The sequence below is a fragment of the Chroicocephalus ridibundus genome, chromosome 2, assembly GCF_963924245.1.
Source record: "Chroicocephalus ridibundus chromosome 2, bChrRid1.1, whole genome shotgun sequence".
Taxonomy (NCBI): Eukaryota; Metazoa; Chordata; class Aves; order Charadriiformes; family Laridae; genus Chroicocephalus; species Chroicocephalus ridibundus.
In genome coordinates this window covers 152,120,238-152,147,209 of record NC_086285.1, presented here as the reverse complement: position 1 = coordinate 152,147,209, position 26,972 = coordinate 152,120,238, and positions in this window count along the sequence as shown.

Sequence of the window (26,972 nt, the reverse complement as noted above, 5' to 3'; positions counted from 1 at the left end):
CAGACTTCCTTATAGGGCACCTTACCTTATCTATCATGGGCTTATACTGTAAAAGAATAAGCATACAAAAAAAAAAAATACAGAAGAAGACTAAATTAACAAACTATAACCTTAATTTTAAGATAAGTCATAATTTTCAAAAAGGGATGATTAAAGTCAGGTTTCAAGTTCGTAAGTTTATGTCTAAGGCAAATTAAATTAATAGGAACTTTAAGAATTTTATTTTCAGGACCCCTTATCACCTAAATAGGTGTAAAAAAGACGTCTTTATATGGATTTTAAGACTTTTAATTTGGTTAAGATGTTCAAAGTAACAATGTATAAAATGAATACATATATTGATTTTTATTCCCTGTATATCATATGTGTGAGGTGTTTCATATTCCGAAGCCAGAGAGTTAATTTCGGTAACTCAGAATTTTATGAATTATTTATTTATGTATTTATTAATGATAGCTACTCTTCCTGCCTTGGTTATAGATTAGGCTGTGATTTGACATGGATTTCTTTTGGACACAGTTCAACAGGTAAGCAGCCTCCAAACCCTCCACGCAGCTTTCCCTCTGTACAACCAACTGTGCCAATAGGATTTGGGGGGGGAGGGGGCAGAATTGCCAGGTGAAGGAACTGGTCTTCATGAAAATAATTTGGAGATGAAGAAAAAAGAGAAACAAAAAGTATTTTTAAATTGAGCCAATTCCTTAATCTCATTCCCCACAGACAGCTGTATCAGTGGAAGTAACGGGCACGAAGTGCCAGGACAGCCGTAATGGCAGAAATGGAACTGGTTAGAGAGATCTATGTCAAACCATACCCTAACTGTAAAAGGTTCATCCCTTTTTGACAGCCAGTTGATTGTTTACTTCCCTTGATATTTTGGTCTTCTAACAGAGGACTCCATAGTACAACCTTTACTTGGGCTAAGTAGTAGTTATTAACCCAAGCTTTCATACTGAAGTGCCATTGAAGTCAGTGGGAATTTTTATGTCAGTAAAATACCACGTGGATGTGTTAAGGATTATGGCACTGGACTTTCTTCCATTTGTTCATAAACTGCTCAGTCAGATGACATTTCTGCCATATAAATGCCTCTGGATCTCAGAGGTTTTTTTTGGTTTCATTTTCTAAACACATTCGAGTAGATACACCTAAGACTAACAAAATTAAAAGAAAATGTGAAAAAGCCAGTGAGTCTGGGTAAGGTAACATAGTATTAAAAGGCAATAGCACTAGGGGTCATCAAGTAGTATAAGACGTCTATCTATGTGTTTTAGATAATGCATTATCTTCAGAGTGCTTCACTCAAAGGAAGGGGTGTACTTGAAAAGGGCTCCTCCAGAATCACACAAGAACATAAACAACAAGACAACATAAAGTATACTCTGAGCGAGACTTTTTAAGAATGAGACTTCTTGAGATATGGATGGTAGAATCTTAATGAATTCGAAGGTTTTTATCATAGAATAATGAAACATTTCAAATTTTCCTAGTGCTTTAGATTATTTTGTCTCCATAACCAGAGGACAGATGAATTTAAACAGATGACTTTTATTGACTTAACACTAGTAAAAAGTGCTGTATGCTTAGCTCTTGTGGTTATCGGTCCCTACCTACCAGTTAACAGGGCTTGGTGGAAGATTTCAAAGCACTTTCCAGAGCCAGTAACTTAGTCTTACTCTGCTGTCTCATAGAGTTGCTTGACTTTTTCGCTCTATCTTATTTTATCACATAAAGGATAACAAGGAGAATATTAATTTTTCAAGGATTCTCTGTTCCTCTTACAGGCAAAAAAAAAACCAAAACTGAATACTGGCCACATCCTTAGAGCTGGGCCATTGAGACTTATCTTTGCTGGATCATAGAATCATAGAATCATAGGATCATAGGATCATAGAATCATAGGGTTGGAAGGGACCTCTGGAGATCATCTAGTCCATCTAGGATATTGTTGGCAATTAATGAATCAATCTTATAGGTAGATTCCTGTTGGTTTAATCTCAATTGTGCTTCTGAAACCCTGATCAGTTATTAATCAGATTCATATAATACTGGAAAATGAATCTGGTATGCATCAGAGCCACTAGGAGAGGAGGGGGAGAAGGGCAAGAAAGAAATTCTGGCAAGCAAAAAAGATTAAAGAAGAAGATGAAGAGCTCTAATCATGTGGGAAATAAATGCTAGGAATAAAAGGGCAATTTCAGTAGAATCATAGAATGGTTTGGGTTGGAAGGACCTTCAAGATCATCTAGTTCTGACCCCCCTGCCACGGGCAAAGACAGAAAAAAAGAATTATTAGAAATTGGGGGAAAAAAAAAATATTTTTAATAAATCTGTTAAGCTTATGATTTGGCCTAGAAATTAATCAGAAATTAAACAGTATTGAAAATATATTAGCAGTATCTCAGTGACAATGATGTGGTGGAAGGATATAAATGGGAAGAAGGAAGGAAGGAAGGAAGGAAGGAAGGAAGGAAGGAAGGAAGGAAGGAAGGAAGGAAGGAAGGAAGGAAGGAAGGAATACAAAAATAACTTTAATGATAAAGTCCAATTTACTTTAATGATAAACCCCATTTTGTTCACCAAATAACTAATAAGTTATCTGGGTTATCTATCACAGCAGATGACTCAAGGAGCAGGAGGTCTTTCCCAGTTAAGTACTCTGATGTAATTAGTACAGAAGAAAGAGAACATGAACAAAATATGAACAGAAAAACAAAGGTCCTATGACCAGTTTTGAAACATGTTTATGTGTCTTATTAGGCAAGCCATCTCATTGCACCAGACTGTCCGTATCTGTACAAATATGAAAACTATTTGAATAGATTAAAGAGAATATTGTCACTTCTTTTCCTACATTAACACAACTCATATGACAGGAAAAAAAGGTAATTTACAGTTCAAGTTGAGGATTCTCCTCAAGTATTGAGGAGAATATATGCCTTTGAATAAGTTGCAAATAATTATGGGAATCATAACATTGAGCAACAGTTCAAAAATAATAGGAAGGAAAAATACACTGAATTTTATAAGCTTTTTAATAAGATTTTGAAAAATGTTCACAACATTGAACAGTGGTTCAAAAAGAATAGGACAAAAAAATACACTCAACTTTATAAGCTTTTTAATGAGATTTTGAAAAATGTTAGATTTTCTGGCACATTTGGAATAAGCTTTTATCATTTTATTTTTCTACCATCACAGGATGCATAATACTCCTGTAATGTTTTTTCATTTGTTTTTTGATCTCAAAGGTCCTTTCCAACCATGACGATTCTATGATTCTATGATCAATAGCATGGATATTTAAATTACTTGCAAAGCCCATACATGTAATTATGAGATCAAATGTACTTGCCATTTAAAGCCTGAGTTCATGAGTTTGGGGGGAAGGATGTAACTCTTACACATATTTTTCATCAAACCCTGTTGCACATTTCCATGGATTCCTTTTCTTTCATTTCAATTTTGCATTGAAAACTAAATGGAAATTTTTTCTTCCTCTTTTTTTTTTTTTTTGAGTGGTGAGAATAGAGTTTCTGACTGCTTCTGATACACACATAAGTTATATCTTTCCATAAAAGTATCACCAAAAGAACACGTTCAACTGCTGTATTCCATCTATTAGGAAAATAAAATTTCTTTTGCTTTCTTGTTCTAAGCACCAGACGCCAGAAACAGTTGAGTTTCTTAAGAGGCCCCTTGCAGTTTCTGTTTATTCTGGGACATAACAACCAGGCTGATCCTCTAACCAAGTCTGATCTAGCTACTCCTGAGGACAAGTGCACTGTTACAGAATACAGCGGGAAGCGAGCTAAACCACAGAGATGAAAAACAGGTATGAGGGAGGCAGAAAAATAAAACCAGGCTGGATCACAGAAGCATTAGTTAATTAAAGAAGTGCTAAGATTTCACTGAAGCCTTTCATTTGAGCCAGAGGAACCTGAGACTCCAGCACAGGTATTTCCAGGACCCATGACAGGCAGAACCTGGGGGGTTGGGGGTGGGTGTGTCTATGTCTTGCCAGCAGTGTCTCATGAAGTTCTCTCAGCAGTGCTCCTACTTAATTCTTCACTAAAATGCTGTCTCTATCAGTTCTTGATCACAGAATACAAATAATAGTCATTTATAAGTCACTTATTTCCCTTTTATCACCTGCAGTCTCTTCACTTGTCAGAGAGCTTGCTATGGTGCTGAGGACACCAATCACTCCAAATTCAGTGGAGGTCCCTTATACCTGCAGGTCTTGATCTTATTCTGGATGAATACTACTAAAAGCAGTGAAATGTTTGTCAGAGCAAAACTTGTTGTATTCAGAAAGAAAGATAGGATTTGGCCCACTTTTAACTTTTCAGAAATTAACACTTATCTGAATTGAAGAGAGAAATGAATTAAAAAAAAAAAAAGATCAATACAGGAGACCTTTCTCTCTCTAAAGCACCATAGGAAAAAATTGACAGCTGAAATTAAATAAGTTCTTATCAGTGGTCATGAGGAAATCAAGACAAGGCTTCAGAAATGGAAACAATATGTTTCTAACAGACATAAATACATTTCCTTAGAAAGACATTAAAATAGAGAATCCAAGAGACTTCAAGAGATATTTCAGTTTCTTTATGGGCAGCAAGTGATAAAATAAGAAAATATGATTACCATATAACTGAAAAAGACAAGTGTGGTGAGACAGACATCCTTTCTGATCTTTAAAGTCTTCTCTGTTTGAAAACACTGCAGTGAAATTATGGAACCGATAAAATGAGATGGGTTATCCAAATGACTCATCAGCTTTGCATCATTTTTGTTTTGCTTTTTAAGATGGAAGATTTCTTAGAATTTATTGATATATTTATTCTGATTAATATATATAAATTTAGTATCAAAGACCATATGAATTAGTTTAGAAGCAGTGCCATTTTCAGTATAGATTTGCTTGGTGTTTAACATCAGCAAATCATGCCGTGCTGGGAATAGGCGATATGAAGTTTCTGGTGAGCTACTATACAATGATTGATTGTACTTTTATAAAGTGAACACAATTTGCCTGCAGTGCTAAGATTATTTACTTACTTATTTACTTAGTATCTTTTGTTGATCGAAACTGCTTGCAGTTATTGCTGCCAATATACAAACCCGTTGTTTAAACCTGAAAATCTAAATGCTGTATTTCTGATCAGAATTTTATCACCAGTGTGAGTTCCTCTATACTGAGTTTATGCTTGTGTCTCTTTGTTAGTTTCTTTTTTAATGAATGAAGTTAATTTCTGTTTGAATTCATTTCAGAGATTCAAAATTAGAAAAGATACTTCTTTAGATTTCTAAGCGGACCAAATGAGTAAAATGAATTTTGATCCAGTATTAATCTTAATCTTGGAGTCCTCAGCACAAAAAGGGCATAAACCTGTTGGAGTGAGTCCAGAGGAGGGCCACAGAGATGATCAGAGGGTTGGAGGACCTCTCCTATGAAGACATGCTGAGACAGTTGGAGTCGTTCAGCGTGGAGAAGAGAAAGCTCCAGGGAAACCTTATAGCAGCCTTCTAGTATCCGAAGGGGCCTACAAGAAAGCTGGAGAGAGACATTTTACAAGGGCATGTAGTGATAGGATGAGATGTAATGGCTTCAAACTGCAAGAAGGTAGGTTTAGATTAGATATCAGGAAGAAATTTTTCACTCTGAGGGTGGTGAGGCACTGGAACAGGTTGCCCAGAGAAGTTATGGATGCCCCATCCCTGGAATTGTTCAAGTCCAGGTTGGATGGGGCTTTGAGTAGTTTGGTCTATTGGGAGGTACCCCTGCCCATGGCAAGGGGTTGGAACTAGATCTTTAAGTTCCTTTCCAACCTAAAGCATTCTATGATTCTAGGATCTTCTTGATCACATACAAACAAGAAACATACAACAACATAGGGCTTGAAGTTTTTATTTTACTACTTATATATGTTAGAAGTGATTAATTACACAGCATCACCAGCAGCTTTTGCATCCTAAAGCTATTCAATAATTGTGTAACATGCTAGTGCTGTGTTTTAGAAAGTCATTAAAGCCTTGAAAACAACAATACTTTAATTCAAGATCTACTAGTAAGAAGAGGCCAGAATCAGATAAATTAAGTGGAAATTAATTATACATATAATTAATGTACATTCATACATAATTCTACATACTGTATTTCCTTTAGATGCAACTAACCAACAAACTATTTCACCTTTCACAGTATTCCATGTATCATCACAGCAGTACTATATAGTTGGTAGTATCATTCAGTCTGCAGACAGAGATCAAGAGAGATAAATGATTAATTGAAAGTCAGAAAAGAGGTCTATGACAAATAAGACTTTGAATTTGGTGTCCCAAATGCTACACTTCTATTAGGTAAGACTTTATAAATTGGAAGCAAAACTTTCATCCAATTGTCTAAAATTATTATTTCTTTTCAATTCAACAGTATGCTCAGAAACATAAATTATACCGAGTTTCATTTGGTTCCATTTAGCATTGAATAACCATTGAAAAGTGGATGTGAAAATACAATCTGAAAACCAAGCTACCTGTTAAAAAACAAATACCCTGTCATAGTACCATCATCAAGAATTATACCAGACCCGCAAATAAAAAGGAGAGAAACATAAAGCTGTTAAGAGATAGGAATGAGAGATAAGGCAGTCTGGAGACTTTGATAAGAATGAGACACTGCAGAACATATAAAGCCAGTACACCATTCCAGGAGCAAGGGTCAAAGAAAGAAAGGGGTATTTCCAAAATGAAAGAGGGAAAGTTACACTACAACATGGCTCATAAAATACATTTACAATAGCTATAGATAGTTATATTAACGAGACTTAGTCCAATTCAAGTTTCACTTCCCTTTCTCTTTTTTCCTGTAAAGATCATAATTATTCAAAATCCAAGTTTTGTATGCTAGGTCATTATATATAGGGCATAGCTTAACTCAGATATGCAGACAGACCTACCTTAATCAGCATTCAGACTGTTTTACATTTTGTAACTTCTTTGTAGATAAATAAGCACAGTATATGAGAGCCATCTATCTGGCACTCAGCATGAAAGCTGAACAGGGAAAAAAAAACACTAAAAAAGAACACACAAACAAGTAAAAACTCCCTCCCCCCCTCCCCCTCTCCCCGCCCCCCCCCCCCAATAAACAATTCAGGAAATGAAATCCTGTGCAGCCATAGCACCATTATTTATCCTGTTCCTAGTAAAGCTCTGTGGTTACGTAATTTTTTTATAGCTTTGTCTTAGCATGATGTTGAATTTCTTTTCTGATTTTGGTATTCCTGACCTTTTGGAGTCTTCACAGCTGCCATATTTTAGTCCTACTCCTTAGGGTGCCCTGATTTTCTTACTGGATTAATTATTTTTTCCTTCATCCACAAAAGAAATAGACTCTTGAGATCCTTTGATTTACACCTTGCTTAAATGCCCTAACTGGACATGTAATTAATTACTTAGTCATCTTTTTAGATATACTAAATAGTGTAAATTGCATTAACGATACTGCTCATAAAACAGTCCCTACAGATTAAGATAATCAAACTAGGAGATATACTAGGAGATATCAGCAGGCAGACACTCCAAGCTTCAAAGAGCTCTCAGAGTGAATTCGTATATCAAGGACAGGCTAAAAGAGAGCCACCAAAGACACATTAAAAAAAAAGGAAAAGAAGGAAAAAAAAGGCATTCAATGAATCCAGATTTTTACTTCTGTGCTGCTATGAAAATTTTCCATCTGTGTTGCATGTTTTCTCCACGTTATCCATTTACCATCTCTCAACGGAGGAGCTAGTTGTTCCCCCACAACTTTTGGAAGGGGACTTTTGGGACTTTTTTAGTACTAATTGGGACTTTTTTGTATTAGTTGGGACTTTTTCCAACTAATTTTCTGATTACATTTCTACTTATGAAGGTGAATATGACAAAACCAACCGACAGGAATGCCTTAAAAAGGTCTCATGACTTTCAAAGCTTACATTGCTATAGAATTAAGACAGTTCAGCTTTAGGTTAGAATAAAGCACAGCATGAATCCAGAGCTGAATTTAGAGATTAGTTCAGTTCTCTAGATGTTTGAATTCAAAGTATTAAAAACTGTGTCCCAACATCTGATGAAGACTAATTTCTTCATTGGGAAGTAGTAAATTAAGACTAAATCTTCCTTATGATTGTGGATTTTAGAAAGACACTGATAAATCTTTTTCATCTATTAAGCATTGAAAAAAACAGAATAATCCCTTAAAAGTTCTAGTCAAATAATAGATCAATTTTTTTGTTGTTGTTGTTGTTTGAGAAAAAAAATGTGTTGCATTCAATATCTTGTTATAGGCATGAAAAGAACACATTTTATTTGAGAAGTCAAGAATTTATTCTTAGTTAATTAAAATAATTCTAACAGTCTAATCAAAATACAACAGTTACAAAAATAGAACAGAACATCACAGCAAGTCGTCAGAGTCCAAAGCTGTCTGCTGGCAGTTTGACTCTGTTAGTGGGGTCCTCTAGGTTGGTCTATGTGCCCTTTTGTTCAGTGATTCCCAGTTATTCAGGTTTTCTATCCCTGTTGTTAACACTAAAACCAATTTTACCTTGAACTTTACCAGGTATGATTTGCCATTTGTGATTTCTATTTGCAGACTAGGACTTTTTTAGCTTTGAAGTCCAGTAAATACGTGATTGCCATTGTTAGTAACAGGCTGTGTACTGACTTTGTGGGGCCTCAGGACTGAGGTTTGCAAAGTTTACCTTTTCTGAATTTGCTTCAACCTGCCTGGAACTTTGGTTTTATTTGATTTGTCTGTAATAGCAACTTTTCCAATGACTGTAGCTGTAGTTTTTATATAGATAGAAGTACAAGCACAGGATGGTGTTTGAAGCCATTTACTCATTGAAGCCATTTACCTCAGGATACAGAGGAGCAGTGGAAAGATGGGCATAACTCCAGAAAAAGGGCTAGGTACTAGCATGTGCGTATAACAATTTAAACTGTATTATAACAGAGATTATTTTTTTTCCATAATGGTAGTACACTGTATTTTCCTTTTCTGTAATAATTAAATCTGTACTAATAAAAATTCTTTGATTAAACTGTTAAGATTTCAACTGTATGAACAACAAATTTTTGGCTGCATATACAAAGCGTCTGCCCATAACAAGATTTCAATACTAGGGAATAGCCTCTAGTATCATTCTGTGTTCACTCATCCATACCACTTTTGATTCAGAGACAATTTAATCTGCACAGAATAACTACTTGTTATCACTGTAAACTAAAGCAAAATTTTTAAAAGTTACCTGATCATTAGACAATTGTTAACATATCTAAAACAAAATAAAATAACTCAGGCCAAGACAAGGAAAAACAAGTCCTGAGTCTACAAAACCTGGGGCCATCTACTTGTAAAGGTGATATCCATACTTAACGAGTTACAGAAGATGACTGGATAAAGTGAAAAAAACACAGGAGAGATGGATTAGTAAAAGTAATTGATAAGGGGAAATGGGAAAGGGGTGAAGGGTGTGAGGGATAAGTGTGCTGTGAGGGTGAGATGAAGAAACAGTGAAGAGGCCTGGAAGTCGCTACGACACAGGAAAGTTTTAGTGCACTAAACCCCACCATTACCTCAAAATACTATTACAGAAGTCAGTGAAGAAGAAGGCACCATTTTTCATTCTGAACTTGCAGTCTTCAAGTGAGGGTGTCAGCAAGTTGCGGTCTTCATAACTGCCACCTTTGCTGTTTTAGGAAAACTTACCATTTACTAGCCTACTTATTGTTTTAAATAAAAGATCTATTTGTTGAAATATGAGCTAGTCATAACTAAAGTGAGACTGGGAGTTTAGTTCTTTTATCCTCACAGTGTGTAAGGTGTCTTGGACTGAGGTTTTGCTTCAGGTACATTCCTTGCATCTCTCCAAAGAAGAAGAAATTCACCATAAGAAAACTGAAATAACTAAATGGCAAGGTGACCAATTAATTCTTAGCCATATGAAGCACACCGATTCTCCAAAGGCTAAGGAAAACATGCAGATTTATTCAAATCTATATGGTAAAAGGTTATTTGCATTATGGTAAAATCTACCTGAACAAATGCTAGCTTTCCTGCACTTTTTAAGTGTAGCTCAATATACAAAAGACCTCCTAGATAACAGTGGGAGCTAAGCCCTTCTTTTCTATTCCAGTGAAGAGAGATATATAGTTCTTTTTAGTGATAAATCATTTCGTATCTACTCGGAAGAACTTCACAACCTTTTCTAACTTAATTTTAAAAATCAATATAAAGAGCGAACTGTAGGTCTGAACACTGAAATTGATGTGTCACCAGAAGAGAAAGTTAATGAAGACAGGATACCACTAAAAGGATTCAAGGTGTTACCAATGAATATTGAAGGCTCAGGCCCGACACCATAGAGACTGACGTCAGCTTTTTATCAGCTGAAGGTCTGAACATGAACTGTAAAGCAACATGGGGCCAGATTTAGCCTACTTATATTATCTGAGATAGAGCAACACATAAAAGGAGCCTCCTACCTCCAGCAGGACCTCCTAAGTGAGGCAGCCATGCTCCTTCCACAGCTGATTGACAAGATCTTTTGGAGAAGTTACTTTTCTCCACTGAAATACATCTCCTCCTGCATTTCCAAGTGATGTATCAACTAACAGAACCAGGCAACGGAAAATACGAGTCGCATGAAAATACTTTATCAGCAATAGATGCCAAGTACTTTTCTGAGCAGACGGGACTAGTGGAGCGAATGTAAAATTTTCTCACACAGCCATCTAGTAGTGATAGTACCTTAAGTGTTTGAAGTAACAGAATTGAGACGTCAAGTCTTGCCCGTCCTGAGAAGGCTTAAACCCATAGCTCTGCCTCTGTCTGAACTTCCAAACTGTAAAGCAGGATGGGGCTGAGCTCTTAACCTTCCTGATAAAAAGGGGATACTTTTTAGTAACCAAATGCAGCATTGCAGAAGTCATACAGAGAATAAGCAAAAAGAAGCTCGATTGTTGTATGACAATGTCTCTGCTGAGATTTAAGATCCTTCTTTATTTCTGGTCAACATTCACAATGGCAATCTTATATTTTATCCAATTACCTTTAAATGTAAAATGCATAAGTAGTCTTTGACATAGAGTTCAGACTCACAGTCCCTCCCACTTCCTAATCCACCTAGTTAAGTGACACTGCAGCTCAATAAGGCATCCATTTTAGGAAGTGCAAAATCGAGTTTTCTGGTCTTAATCAGTTAAATAACTACTTGCATGTAAATAATAAAACCTACATATAATAATTAAACAAATAGAATAGCACTATTATGGGCAAATGAAGAGTAGCCCGTTCCAGGATTTTTTCCAGCTGACACTGTTCATTGGATTTGTCCCAAATTTCATTGCTTAACCCTGGTTTTTTTTATATTGAGCATATTGGTTAACCCTTTTTTTTTTTTTTGCTTGACCTAATAATAATATACCTGATTACAAATAAAAAAAGAATAACATATAGATATTATACCTTTTATTTGGATTTTAGGGTTTGTGGGATTTATTGTACAATGATCCCTATACATTTAAGGACTTATTATGGCATATGTGAGCGTATATCTGCCTTTTCACATAACTGGAATGTGCACAATGCATTAAATTATTTTTTTATTTCTTGGACTTCTTTCATGCTAAAAGCCTCGAATTTAATTTTCTTGTATTCCAGCTGAGAAAAATTACATCGAACATCCCAAACTCATAGCACAGTTTGGGTGGAGGACTTTGAGTCTGCTTTTGCATTTTTGAGGTAATTTCTTCATGACTTTAAGGTCATCTAGTTCTGTTCCTATTAAAACTGGTTATACTTCTGAATCAGCACTATCCTAAAAAGCTACAAATAATCAGTTTTTAACTATGGAGTCATTCACATCCCTGGTTTGCCTAATTAGAATAAGAAACCTTGAACCTTGGCCTCTCAAACAAATGTGGGAAATAGCAGGCATAATTTCAAATACTTACTTTGCCCCATTCAGTTCAAGAGTTTATATCTAAATCCCATAACCCAGCCATGTGTTATAACCAGTGAGCTATGAATTTCTCTCCTTCATTTAGTGATTATTTTCTACCGAACAGGAAAAGAAGACTGAGAAATGCAAGACAAACCAGTGTCCAAAGGGTCAATGCAATCAAAAAGTATTTAATGAACTGATCTTCAAGATTTTGTTAATGTGAGAAGGCAAAATAATGGGAAGACTTGATCTAAGTGTTTTCAGTTATTCCAAGCTTCTCCTCAGCTTCGCTGTTTCATGAGCTTGAAATTTTTCATCCTGAAATTAAGAATTTCTCTTAATTTCATTTTACTCAAAATCAGTCTGCTTCTCTGAAGAGCTTTTGTCTTGACAAACTTGTATTTTCTAATAAAATACATTTCCTTATTATACTAATGTCTGCTTATGATACTTATTTCTACTAATTCTAAATGCATGCCTGCAAGCTTCTGCATGTTTCTGCATGAAACATCTTTTTTATCAGGATGATGTTTTTGATCAGGGAGCGGGGTCCTGAAGGAACAGAGCTGAAAGAAATAACTACCTTTTAGGGTTAAAAATACCAATAAAGAGTCTCTGTACTGTAAAATATTTCTGTTCAGGTAACAGAAGAGACTTTTAAAGGGAAAAAAAAAAGCTAATTAAAACCAAATCTAAAATATTGTTTTATATGCAGTGTGACAGTTATTCTTGGAACCCTGTTGTAAGAGTCTTCAGCACTTCAAGATGATCTTATTAGACTGTACGATAGAATTCTGTGTGCAAAAAGACTAAATTCTGATAATCTTTCTAACATTAATTCCCCATTCCAATGAAGCAGCTTTCAACACTTTTAAAGAAATTGAAAGATTTACTTTTGCAAAGACTCCAACAACAAAAGTTATTCTGATTTCAGCAGAAGTTCCGTGGATTGAATATTTTAGGATTACGTCAGACAGAATAAGTATTCAATAACCTGACTTACTCCAGTAGCTTTTTTCAGGCTAACATCTTTACCAAAATATATTTAATGCTGAACAGCTCTTTTCATGGTGGTCTGTAAAAACAGATTGTTTCCTCTTCTAATTAGATTTTCATTTGCATGAAAAGAGTAGCTTTGATTAGAAGGATTTACAGCTTATTTTTTTATCACAGTCTTCTGTGAAATCATAATCATTTTCATAGCAATAATTTGTGATATCACAAACAGAAGATTATTAATTCAAGTAGAGATGACGAGCTGTTAAGATCCTGTTTTCATTCAAGGTTCTTGGCCAAATGGAAAATAAGAAAATGAGTTATATAAAACTGCACAGCATCAGTAGATACTGCATTGAGAGCACTGAAGAACGATGTTTATCTGCAGAGCAGATGTCATTACTTTTAGCTTCACACACACAGACATACTGGTAGGTGTTTCAGCCTTGTTTTGGAAGAAGCACATCTGAAAGTGAGTGAGAAGGTTGTTGATTTTCTTTATTCACCAAGAAAGGGTGACACAGAGGCCAGTTATTGTAGGAGAACGACATATCTGCCGCTGAAAAACATTTGATGAATCACTGTATAGCTTGAGAAAAGGAAAGATAATATAATTTATTGGGAGAGATACATCAAAACACTTTTACTTAGAAATTCTAATCTGCTACAGTACAGATGCATCTTAGCACTCTTTAGAGAATGCTTTGTTTATAAACAATATAAACATTTTATTTAATCTCTTTTTTTAAAAAAAAAAAGCCTTCATCTTCCTTCACACACTTACCAACAATGTAAATGTAAATGGGATCTTTATTTTTTAACAGCTCATCTGTTCAGCCTGAATTTGTAATCATCTGTCTATGGTAATAAAAGTTGTTGCTATAGCTTGTAGATTTGAACTAACTTACACATTTTGCATTATTGCAAGGTATTTTCATTGTAGTATGTGGATTCTGGAAGTTTGACCCCTTTTTGATCAAACATTTTGATTAATTTTGTTTAGCCTTGAGATCACCTTGTAAGACAAAGATGTTTCCAGAAGCTCCCAAGGAGTTTAACAGTGGATTTACATGAATTATGTTAGCAAAGGCCTCAAAGTGTATCATATGGCATCAAATGCCTAGCATTATTATCATCCATGAATCATATCACAATTTTCACAAAAACAGACCCTGTAATTAATTAAATAAGAACTTACACTCATTTGTACCTGTTCATTTGTACTCTGATTTTAAACAGTACTTATTCCCATCAGAATTACAGATCCACCACGTTTAATAAAAGTGCTACTACCCATGGAGGGCCAAGCTGTAAAAGCTTTAAAGTATGGAATATTTCCTGTTCGTAGAAGCATACGGGCACACAATCAAAAGCAATCAATTTATGGCAGCTTTACAAGTCACTGTTCATCAGGTGAGTTACAACAGACCATATGTGCATACTTAGCTCAACCTAACTTGTGAGGTAAAGTGCATTAGTTTGAACTAATTTCACGGGGTTATAAATTTTACCTTACCTTTTGGCAAGGTTAAGACGACATGTAGTCCATTGGTGTCCAGTAGTGATACAGCAGCTGTCTGCTGTCTTGTTGGAAGGCTGTAACTCAGTGTGGATTGATCCAGATAAAGCTCTTACACTATCAGGTTTGACTTCTGTAAAAGGTAATTTTTATTGATGTCAGTGATTGAATACAATAAATCATATCTTTCAAAAAACATCCAATCCTTATTCAAAAAGTCAGTTTTCCACTAATTTAATTTATTTAATTGCATCCTCCTTTTATCAAAAATGTGCCTTTTATTTCTAAGTTCACTAGATTTTATAATTTCAAGCTACGATTCTTCTCATACCTTTCTCTATCAGATATAAAAGCCCAATAAGTCACTGGAATTTTCTGTACATTAAGATATTTATACATAATTTTCAATTTCTTTGAATAATGCCTTGTGATACATGTAATTTATACAATAGCATCAACCTCAGTGAAGGAAATAACTATCAGAAATGTTTTTTAAGTCATCCTTCAAATCTGCATTTGTCATATACGTCTTCAGATCTCTTCATCAAGTATTTTTGATGTGTTATGAAGTACTGGCTATAAACATCAACCTGCTACAATATCATTCTATACACAGCTTAACAGGACAACAGACATCTATGAATTGTTCTTCCAATATATTTGTAACTTGCAAGCTTTTCAACAAATACGACACATGACCACATAATTTCTTTTTCTTCCTGTCCTCCTTTTTTCTGTTTTCCTACTTTTGGAATTAACAGGATCTTGTTATATGCTGCTTCAAAGCAGATTATGAATACAACTACTGGTGAAACTATATGGAACTATATCTTCCATTGCTTTTACCTGTTACACCCGGTACACCCAATATGAGCTTTCAGATTCCACAATAATGCAAATAACAGGAGATATTAATCAGTCCAGGCACACTAATTAACTCGAGATTTTTCACCTTGTCGGATTTCTCTTAAAATATTAACATTTTCTAGTCTACTCCTATTTTCATGCCAGGATCTTACAATTAATCAAAATAAACAGAATTTTATTCCTAAATTGCTAATGCAAACAAAGGAGTCAGAATACGGACTTGTAAGCAATATTACATTGTTCCTGACTGAAGTACCATGAAATTAATTCCAACTTGAACAGCTTCATTTCTTTATGATATTCCATTGCATAAAATAGGAGTTTATACTGTAAATTGAGGATGGTAAGAATGCACATAGCACATACAAATATGGTTCTAATTATCACCAAATTATGTGTGAGTTCAGAGAACTGCCTGTCTGAGGACTGGAACCAACAAACAACTCCTGTTCTGTCCTACAGCTGGCTCTTCCAGCCAGTTAAAAGTCTTGTTAATGCTTGCTTAATCTCCTGTGTTTATTATGACTGTGCCTCCTCTCAAGATGGTAGCAATGGACTGAGTGTACATAAATGCCATGTTACTTTTATTCCACTGTACAATGTATACTTACATTCAGCTCAATAAATGTTCATATACTTAATAAAAGTGTAATCTGGCACATACTTAAGAAGAAGCATGAGTTATGAGACATGAGAACTGTTCCTACAGCAAAATAGCAAGTGTACAGCACTTGGATAACAACTTTTTCTGCCTTTGCTGAGATACAGTGAAGTCTAACATCAAACAAGATGATTAGGGGACTGGAACACCTCTCTTATGAAGAAAGACTGAGGGATTTGGGTCTCTTCAGTCTGGAAAAAAGGCGACTGAGGGGGGATCTTATCAATACTTATAAATACTTAAAGGGTGGGTATCAGGAGGATGGGGCCAGGCTCTTTTCAGTGGTGCCTGGCAACCGGACAAGAGGTAATGGGCACAAACTTGAACATAGGAAGTTCCATCTCAACATGAGGAGGAACTTCTTTCCTTTGAGGGTGGCAGAGCACTGGAACAGGCTGCCCAGAGAGGCGGTGGAGGCTCTGTCTCTGGAGACATTCAAAACCTGCCTGGACGCGTTCCTGTGCAACCTGCTCTAGGTGACCCTGCTCTGCCAGGGGGGTTGGACTAGATGACCTCCTGAGGTCCCTTCCAACCCCTAACATTCTGTGATTCTGTGATTCTGTGCAATTGCTTCAAGATAAGTGCACTGCTTCACTAATTATGACTTGTATTTTTTTGTTGCTCAACACACTGCACAATGACCCATAAAGAAAACTGTAGCATCAGAGTGACATTTTATTGACTTGTGAGCTTTCAGAGCTTTACTGAATATTTAAAATGTAGATTATTTTATACTTTATACTTGATGTATCCGTGAATTGCTTTATGATAAACAAAGTAATTTATTTGGCAGAGTATCTAGAGCTTTGAAAACAAATTGCCATTTTTGAAAACAGCCTTGCCTTCCAGTGTCAAGAGACTTACGTAAAGATAAGTGCCACTAGAGAAAGAATTTTGTAAATGACTGTTTTGGTTTTTTTTTTAATTTTCATGTTTTTCAGGCATTACACTGAATAAATCAACAAAAAAAATCAATGTTGGCTCTTCCCCATACAAAATCCCGTGGTATCTTCAAGAACTGTGAGAAAATACATAATTGTGGTATTATAGAATCATAGAATCATTTAGGTTGGAAAAGACCCTTGGGATCATCGAGTCCAACCATCAACCCCACTCTACAAAGTTCTCCCTTGCACCATATCCCTTAACACCACATCTAAACGAGTCTTAAACACATTCAGGGATGGTGACTCCACCACCTCCCTGGGCAGCCTATTACAGTGTCTGACCACTCTTTCTGTGAAGAATTTTTTCCTAATGTCCAGCCTAAACCTACCCTGCTGCAGCTTGAAGCCATTCCCTCTTGTTCTATCGCTCATGACCTGTGAGAAGAGACCAGCACCAACCTCTCTACAATGTCCTTTCAAGTAGTTGTAGAGAGTGATGAGGTCTCCCCTCCGCCTCCTCTTCCTCAAACTAAACAGTCCCAGCTCCTTCAATCGTTCCTCATAAGATTTATTCTCCAGGCCCTTCACCAGCTTCATTGCCCTCCTCTGCACTTGCTCCAGCACCTCGATATCTCTCTCGTATTGAGGTGCCCAGAACTGGACACAATACTCAAGGTGTGGCCTCACCAGTGCTGAGTACAGGGGGACAATCACCTCCCTCCTTCTGCTGGCCACACTATTTCTAATACAATTGGCTTTCTTGGCCACCTGGGCACACTGCTGGCTCATGTTCAGCCGCTTGTCCATTAGAACCCCCAGGTCCTTTTCTGGCAGGCAGCTCTCCAGCCACACTTCCCCAAGCCTGGAGCGATGCATGGGGTTGTTGTGGCCCAAGTGCAGGACCTGGCACTTGGCCTTGTTGAAGCACATTCCATTAGCATTGGCCCATTGGTCCAATCTATCCAAGTCTCTCTGTAGAGCGTCTCTATCCTCATGCAGATCAACACTCCCGCTTAGCTTCGTGTCATCTGCAAACTTGCTGATGATACACTCTATGTCCTTATCAAGATCATCAATAAAGATGTTAAACAGAAATGGTCCCAACACTGAGCCCTGAGGGACACCACTTGTGACCGGCTGCCAGCTGGATTTAACTCCATTGACCACTACTCTTTGGGACCGTCCATCCAGCCAGTGCTTGATCCAGCAGATAGTATGCTCATCCAGGCCATGAGCCGCCAGTTTTTCCATGAGAATTCCATGGGGGACAGTGTCAAATGCTTTTCGAAAGTCTAGGTAGACAATGTCCACAGCCTTTCCCTTATCCAATAATCGGGTCATCTTGTCATAGAAGGAAATCAGGTTCATCAGGCAGGACCTGCCTTTATACAAAACACCTGGATACCTAAATATGAATGTTTGATTAATATCTTTGTATTAAATACAAAGATAACAGACCTCTAAAGATTTTACAGTGAGACTGATGACAGACAAGTAGGCATGAGCTATATGATATTATAGGGATTTTTTTTTTTCAGAAATCGAGAGTTGCGAGTTGAAATTATTTCTGAAATTGAGCTTGGAAAGTAATGAATAATCTATCCTTAATGCCATTCAAATCAAAAGACATTCATGATATGCACTGGTTTCAGCTGAAACCTAAGAATATACTTAAGTGTCATATTGAGTTAAACAAGACTACTCACTACAACACAAATGATACTTAGCACAACACAGAATTCATCTTTTTCTAACACAGAGGATAACTATAATATTGGAGCATTGGCAGTCATGTTAACTGAAAACAATTTACAGCTACTCTGAGGAATAGGCTATGAAAGTTACATAAGAGGTCTTACTTTAGGTTTCTGCAAAACACACATGCCTCAGAAAACAGATCATTAGGTGTAAGCTAAGTAGAATCAATAGCACAATAAGCCCTGCAATAACATCAAGTTTTATGTTTGGAAGAAATAATAAAAAAAAAGCAACATCAAAGATAATATTTTCTCAACAAAAAAAAAAATCTCAAATATTTACAAATTTCTGTGTATTTAGAGGTTCTGTCATTTTTCAGGATTTCAAAATTTTAACAGTTGAGTGGGCCCTAATAAAGAAAAAACAATTTCCTAATATTAATGACTGTAAGAACATGGTATTTGGCTCTTTTGCATGAAAAATGTTCACTATACTATTTGTATGAATTAATTAACTTTCCTAAAAGTTTCAGACATTCACACAATCCTTACACTCATAACAAGTTGATTAGCCAAAGTACCCAGAGAAAATAATAATATAATAATTACATAAAGTAATAGCAATGAACAGGGAATAATTAATCAGTGAATAATCAATGAAATATCAATTTGTTCATCTGAACTGTTCAGCAAAGGGAAGAATGAAAAGATCTTTAGCGACATCAGGCTATTTAAGCAAACAACCCACAAACAGATTACAGGAGATTTTTTTCTCTGCAATTTACAATTAATCCTGTTTACTTAACAAACTTTTTGTTAACAGAACTATTAACCTTGAACAGACATACCAAAAGGTCTTTATAAAGAGACAGTATATTGATTTGATTCACAGAACGTGCCGCTACCAAACAGACACACCAAAGGTAGCTAGCTCCATGCTTACATTTTTAATATCCTTAGAGCTATTGGAGGTTACCAGCTGTGACCTTTAATTACAGTAATTCTGCCTGAATTTCTGAAAAAGCAGTTATTTATTTAAAGGTTGTCCATACAACTATACCGTCTTGCATCACACTTACTAGCTGTATGGATCCTTTCCTCATGCAGTAGGTGGCCTCCTTTTAATTTAAAACTTATTGGCTAGTTTGAAATTCCTCTAAACAAATAATAATTTATGTTACTCTTTATGCAGGTTGGTCTATTGATTTCATAAACTACTTTCTAAGACCTGGCTAAGCAGGCCTTCAAGAAAGGAGGAGAGAGGTCTATTTCCACAGAGCCTTTAAGAGAGCTGTTGAATTAAACATTTTCCAGCAGTAAAGCAGTAGATAATGTAATGGTTGAACAGAGATCCCCATTCATGGAGTTTCTTGGTTCTCAAGAAAGAAAAGTTAATCTTCTTCTTGACCTTTTATGAAGTGGATGTCTCTTTTTACCAGAATGCATGTATACGTATACTTGTGTACAATTTAGTGTATCTGATATCAAACAACACTTGACCTACATGACTCAGAGATGCAAGAAGACAAATAAGCAATCAGTTGATTAGTTTCACGTGTGTAATGCGTGCAAGGAAATCAGGTGTATCTCAGTTTAATCTAAAGACTGAAAATATTTCAGTGAAATTTGTATCATATTCACTAACTTTTGAAAAAAACACGAGGTATTATAAGGTAAACTTATTCAGTTAAACCTTAATAAAAAGAAATGTCCATTTGATAAAATGTCATCATATTAGTAGTTCTATGATTTATGTCTGGTAACATTGAAGAATGTAATCTATGCTTTCCTTACAATTATTCTGTTATGCTTCAGCTAACAATATTATGAGCCCACAGTATAACTTTTTTAGGTACCCATCTAGAATTATTTCCATCTAAAACATATTGATCCATCAAAGATATACTCCTGGAAAATAAACAGTTCACTGAGTTGGCCACATTCAGTATGCTAATTAATATTTTCTTTCCTCTAACTTTGTGAAACTGTGTGTTTGTGCTCTCCAGATAAAGAAAAAAGGTCAGTTAGCATTTGACCTGAGTCAGAAAAATAAACCACATGGATGTCAGAAATATTCAAAAGGCATCTTCAAACTATTTAAAAGGACTATTTTATACTCTAGATTTTTGATGAGTGATTCATTTTTTTAAGCTGAGCAATAAAAATCCATCAACTTTGCAACAGGAAGTCTTTGAGCTCCTAGCTGAAACTTCTCATTGAAGAAATATTTTGCAGTTAAAGAACTTGGGAACTTAGATGTTACTCCTTTTTAAACACTTCCCAAAGATGAAAGTATGGGCTTTGTAGCACCTACTTATATGAAAACATTTTCACATGAGAGATTTATCAAATCAAAGAAAATATGTTGGCTGCCCAACAAAAATCTTCTAAATCTCCTGCATTTGGCAAGTCACAGGGTGTTACTGAAGATACAGATGATGCTTCACAAGAGAAATACAATTCTTGAGAAAAACTGTTAGCATAACTGAACACAGTAATATTGTTTTTTAGCTCAGAACTGTCAATGTACTTACCAGCATATGGACCTGAAATTAATTCATGTCATCTTCATAACATGAGGTAAATCCATTTTAAAAACAAAAGTGAATGTGAAGAATGTTCCCTACTAAGCAATGTTTCTTATCTATTTTATGCCTTTTTTCATGGTCTTTTCTAAGTTTTCATTCTTCAATTTCAGTTTCCTTTGGCTTCATTTTCTTTTGATCCCATTAACTAACCCTCAAGAGTCCTATGACATGCCTACCTCCTTACTGAACTTTCAAAAGTTAAGCTAACTATTTATCAGCCTACACCTTGATTACTTTTTGAGTTTCCTGCATCCATTTCTTTGGTTTATCTTTTCCAATTGCACAGTAAATTTTTAAAGACTAACAGATTTTTTTCCTACTCTGTTTTACAACAAAGAACATTTGTATGATTTTGATGAGGCCTTTAGGTGCAATCATAATTCACAATAACAGAAAGATATTAAGAATATGACCTTAGATATTCCTTTTGCATTTTTCTCTGCTTTCAGTTTATGAGCTTCATATACTGTCAAGCAAAATTTACACTATATTCTGCAAAACAAAGATAATTCATTTACTTACATGAGTAAGATGATGGCAAAGTAAACTCCTTCAGTCATAAGAACAGCTGATGAGAAAGGAGCTATTGCTCTGCATTTTAGATGACATGTTATGGTAAGGTGTACCATGTATTTAAAAGAAAAAAAACAACAGATATACTGCATTCTTGTTGCAGTGTGCTAAAATGAAGTGGGTACAAAAAAAACAAAAACAAAAACAAAACCTTGTACTTAAATAGTAATTTATTATGAATGATTGAATGGATCTTTAATAAATGTCTTCTCTCAAGGACATGTATATCCAAAGTTTGGTATTTGTGTATGTAAATACATAGAACCTTAATAGAAACCTATACCTACACATCTGCTTGTGGTAGCAGCCTTTTTTCTATTCCAGACTATAAAGTTCTGTAGGCATATTTCAATGAATTTGAGTAATTAGCTGTTAAATCTCATTAAAAAGCCCACATTGGTATTCCAAAGACTTCAGAACAGAATTCTGGTTCCATTCTGGCAATAACACTGGTCTGTTTAGTGAGTGATATTTTTAGGAAAGGAGTGAGGATGCTTCTTCCCTCAGGGTATTATTAATGAAAAGAGCTCGAAAATTCTGAGTTATTATTATCATGTTAGCATCAGCAGGTAGAATCCATCCCACATAGACAAAAAGAACAAAAAGTATTAATTCACTTATGTGGTTTGCTGGGATGCTCAGAGAGAGTTTTTCAACACCGCTTCATTTCTGCATAGAAATTCACACATTTCATTAGATCATTGCTATAACTGCATTTACACCAAAAATCTCAGCTATTGAAAAGGACAGATATTTTAACTTTAGGTCAGCAATATCTTACCTTCAGCCCCTGTAATATTTCTTAATTGCTCTACAGTTAGGTCTCAGCAACTAATATGTCTTTATTCTGTTAGTGTTACATTGTGTCCTAGTTTAATCTTATAAAGATAATTATATAATTCCTATGATCAGTGGATTTGAGCATCTTCTGTATTTTAGGAATTGTTTCTTAATTTCTGCAAAGTCACACTCAGATGACATTCATTACCTGATATAATATTATGTTTATTTTTAATTACAAATCAATGGAACCACAAACTGCTATACACTCTGAAAACAAGATTTGTCTGAATTCTTAGTCATTATTTCTGTAAAAGGAACATATCAAACAATTTCTACTCAAGAAACAGAGCAAAGAGGTATCATGAAATGTGCGTTTAAAGAAAACTCTGTTGAACACCCTTTACTTTCTACCACAAAGGTATGTCCTTTGAAAACACATTTGTTTGTGATAAATTAGCAATGTTACCCACAGCTAGCATTCCTACATAAGATATCATCTGAATCCTGAACTACTGAACTTAGCCTCTTAAGTAAATTCAATCATGTTGTGTTACAGCAGATAAATTGTTACCAAAAAAAAATAGATTTTAGTAAAAACCCAACATTTTTGGATACATGCAAAAACAGAAAAACCTCTATAGCTAATATTGTTATGTGAAAATTTAGGAGTGATTTAAGAATTTAAAATATGCCTTACTGAAAACCTTGATGGGTGTCATGGTCTAACCCCAGCCAGCCACTGAACACCACACAGATGCTCACATTCCCCCCGCACTGGGATGGGGGAAAGAATTGGAAAGGTGTAAGTGAGAAAACTCATGGACTGAGGCAAAGATTGTTTAATAAGCAAAGCAAAAGCTGCACACGCAAGCAAAGCAAAATAAGGAATCCATTCACTACTTCCCATCAGCAGGCAGGGTTTTTGAGCCATCTCCAGGAAAGCAGGGCTCCATCACATGTAACTGTTACATGGGAAGACAAAAGACTGTAACTCTAAACGTCCCCTCCTTCCTTCTTCTTCCCCAGCTTTTATTGCTGAGCATGTCATCACATTGTATGGAATATCCCTGTGGTCAGTTGGGGCCAGCTGTCCCAGTTGTGTCCCCTCCCAACTTGTCGTGTATCCCCACCTTGCTTGCTGGTGGGGCAACAGGAGAAGCAGAAATGGACTTGACGATGTGTAAGCACTGCTCAGCAATAGGTAAAACATCCCTGTGTTATCGACACTGTCCAAACTCCCCCTGGAACAGCTTTGAGCCATTCCCACACATCCTGGCACTGGATACCAGTGAGAAGAGATCAGTGCCTCCCTCTCCACTTCCCCTCCTCAGGAAGCTGCAGAGAGCAATGATGTCACCCCTCAGCCTCCTCCTTGCCAAGCTAGACAAACCCAGTGTCCTCAGCCACTCCTCAGAGGACATGCCTTCCAGACCTTTCACCAGCTTTTTTGCCCTCCTCTGGACCCGTTCAAGTACCTTAACAACCTTTTTCAATTGTGCGGTGCAATTTACAGGATTGCATTTCCCACAGTACGGGAATGCAATTAGTACCGCTATAGTTAATTGTTTAAGGATGTGCTATGTCAGAATTCATTTGCCTTGCACGGCCTTTTGCAGAGAGGAAAGCATAGTCTTAAAATGCACTGGCTACCAGTTCATTTTCAAGTATAACTCAAACATAGGTTTTAGTTTATAAATCTCAAGTTGTGTGAAATCCTTGCTGCTTAAAGACTGTCTTTTTCTTCAAAGCAAGCCCTCTGTACAAGGGGCACTCATGGTAAGGGAATTCATCTCTAGCCTTGCTCTGCCTGCTGATGTATCAGATCCATGTTTGGACACATGCAAGGGTCTCTCTCATCACACTCAGCTTGCATCAAAATGTCAAGATTCTTTAACTGAATAGAATCATAGAATCATAGAATAGTTGGGGTTGGAAGGGACCTTTAAAGGTCATTTAGTCTAACCCCCTTGCAATGAGCAGGGGCATCTTCAACTAGATCAGGTTGCTTAGAGCCCCGCCCAACCTGACCTTGAATGTTTCCAGGGATGAGGCAACTACAGCCTCTACAGGCAACCTGTGCCAGTGTTTTACCACCCTCATTATAAAAAAAATTCTTCCTTACGTCCAGTCTAAATCCATCTCTTTCCAGTCCAGCTGAGGACTCCAGAGCTGGATGCAGTATTCCAGGTGGGGTCTCACCAAAGCGGAGTATAGAGGCAGAATCACCTCCCTTGAGCCATCTTTTGATGCAGCCCAGGATGCAGTTGGCTTTCTGGGCTGCAAGTGCACATTGCTGGCTCACATCCAGCTTTTCATCCAGCAGTACCCCCAAGACCTTCTTGTCAGGGCTGCTCTCAATCCCTTCATCCCTCAGCCTGTATTGATAACAGGGGTTGCCCCAACCCCGGTGCAGGACACTGCACTTGGGCTTGTTGAACCTCATGAGGTTCATTCAGCCATTGACCACTACCCTCTGGATGTGACCATCAAACCAATTCTTCATCCACCAAACAGTCCACCCAGCAAATCCGTATCTCTCCAACTTAGAGAGAAGGATGTTGTGGGGGACCATGCAAAGGCCTTACAGAAATCCAGAGAGATGACAGCCATAGCTCTTCCCCTGTCACTCCATCATAGAAGGCCGCTAGGTTGATCGGGGGGACTTGCCCTTGGTGAAGCCATGTAGGCTGTATCAAATCACCTCCCTGTCCTCTATGGGCCTTAGCATAGCTTCTAGGAGGATCAGTTCCATGGTCTTCTCAGGTACAGAGGTGAGGCTGACAGATTGGTACTTCCCAGGGTCCTCCTTTGTACCCTTTTTAAAAATGGGTGCGATGTTTCCTTTTTTCCAGTCACCGGGGACTTCACCTGGCTGCCATGACTTTTCACATATCATGGGAGTGGCTTGGCAACTACATCAGCCAATTCCCTCAGGACTCTGGGATGCATCTTGTCAGGTCCCATAGACTTCTGTATGCTCAGGTTCCTCAGGTGGTCACAAAACTGATCTTCTCTTACAGGCAGAGGGAATTTTCTCCCCCAGTTCCTTCCTTACATTCCATCCACTTGAGGTCGCGTCAGGAACACCTAGCAGCTGTGGCCGGTGTATGAACACCAAGGGCAGGGAGAGCCCTCTGGGCATCCTGGGCACAGGAACTGCTTGAAGGCCAGCACCCAAAGGCCTTCCTCTGAAGGATGCTGGGTGAAGGAGTGGTGAGCAGGGCTGCAGCAGGTGGGGCTGCGGGTGACTCCATCACCCGCATGTCACAGTGCCACCACCCAGCAACACAGCAGTCACAATGCCCCTAGGCAGGATAAAGGGAGCATCCTCCCATGTCCCACTGCCAGCCTGCCCAGCTTTGCCGTTGGGACAGAACTGGCCCAGCTGCAGCCCAAAGACATCTGAGAGATACTCCTTGAGGAGCCAGTGGAATTATTTGGAGGGGATTGAGGGAGGAAGACTGGAGACAGGACAAGACTGCTGAAGGTTCTCTGCTGCAAGGCCAGCTGCCAGAGGGGCCACATTCAAAGCTCATCTGATGGACTAAAATCCTGCCTTTAGGGAACAACTGGTCAGCAGAGGAGAACCACCAACACCTGGAGGTGCCTGAGGCTATCAGGCCTTTTCAGCTGGATAGCAGTGGCAAGACCAAGGGAATGCCTTCTTGAGGAGCATTTGAGGAGCACTGCAGAGTTTGCCATGAACCCCTGCGGAGCCAGGGGCAGCAGCTGTAAGAAGTAGGAGGCAGAGAGGTTGCAAGGAGTCACAGTGCTTTGGAGCACCCACTGGTGTCCTGCCATGCATAGGAAGGATTCTTGCCTTCAAGGTCAATCAGACTAGGGGCCTTTTGCCACTCTTGTAAGCTCATGAGATGGCTCCAGGTTGAAGGAGAATAGGGGTTGGGCATCTTCTGGGAGCCTGTGGGATGAGGAGGCAGGTCTTGTTCACATGCTCAGAGAAGAGCCAATCACCAGCTCTGGGGTCAGGAAGGAATTTTCCCCGGTGTCAGATTGGCACTTGTTCCTGGGGGTTTTTGCCTTCCTCTGCAGCATTAAGCACGGCCGCTTGTCAGGCCTCCTCTGGTCCATTTTGGCTAGGTTATTGCCTGCTGCTTATGCACCACGAAGTGGCCTCTAGTGCCCTGTAGCCAAGGCAAGGAAGGCTTTTTTTCCCCCAGGATGGGCCAGCACGAGTCCCCAGGGTTTTTTGCTCTCCTCATTCAGCACAGCCCTTCGCCAGGGCTTCTCTGGGCCATTTTGGCTAGGTGCCTGCTGTTCATGCTCCCAGAAGGTAGCCCTCATGCCCCACATCTGCATCTTGGGGGGAAAGAAACATTCTTGGCTCCCAAGATGGGCTGGCAACAGTCCCTGAGAGGTTTTTTTCTCTTCCTCCATAGCATTG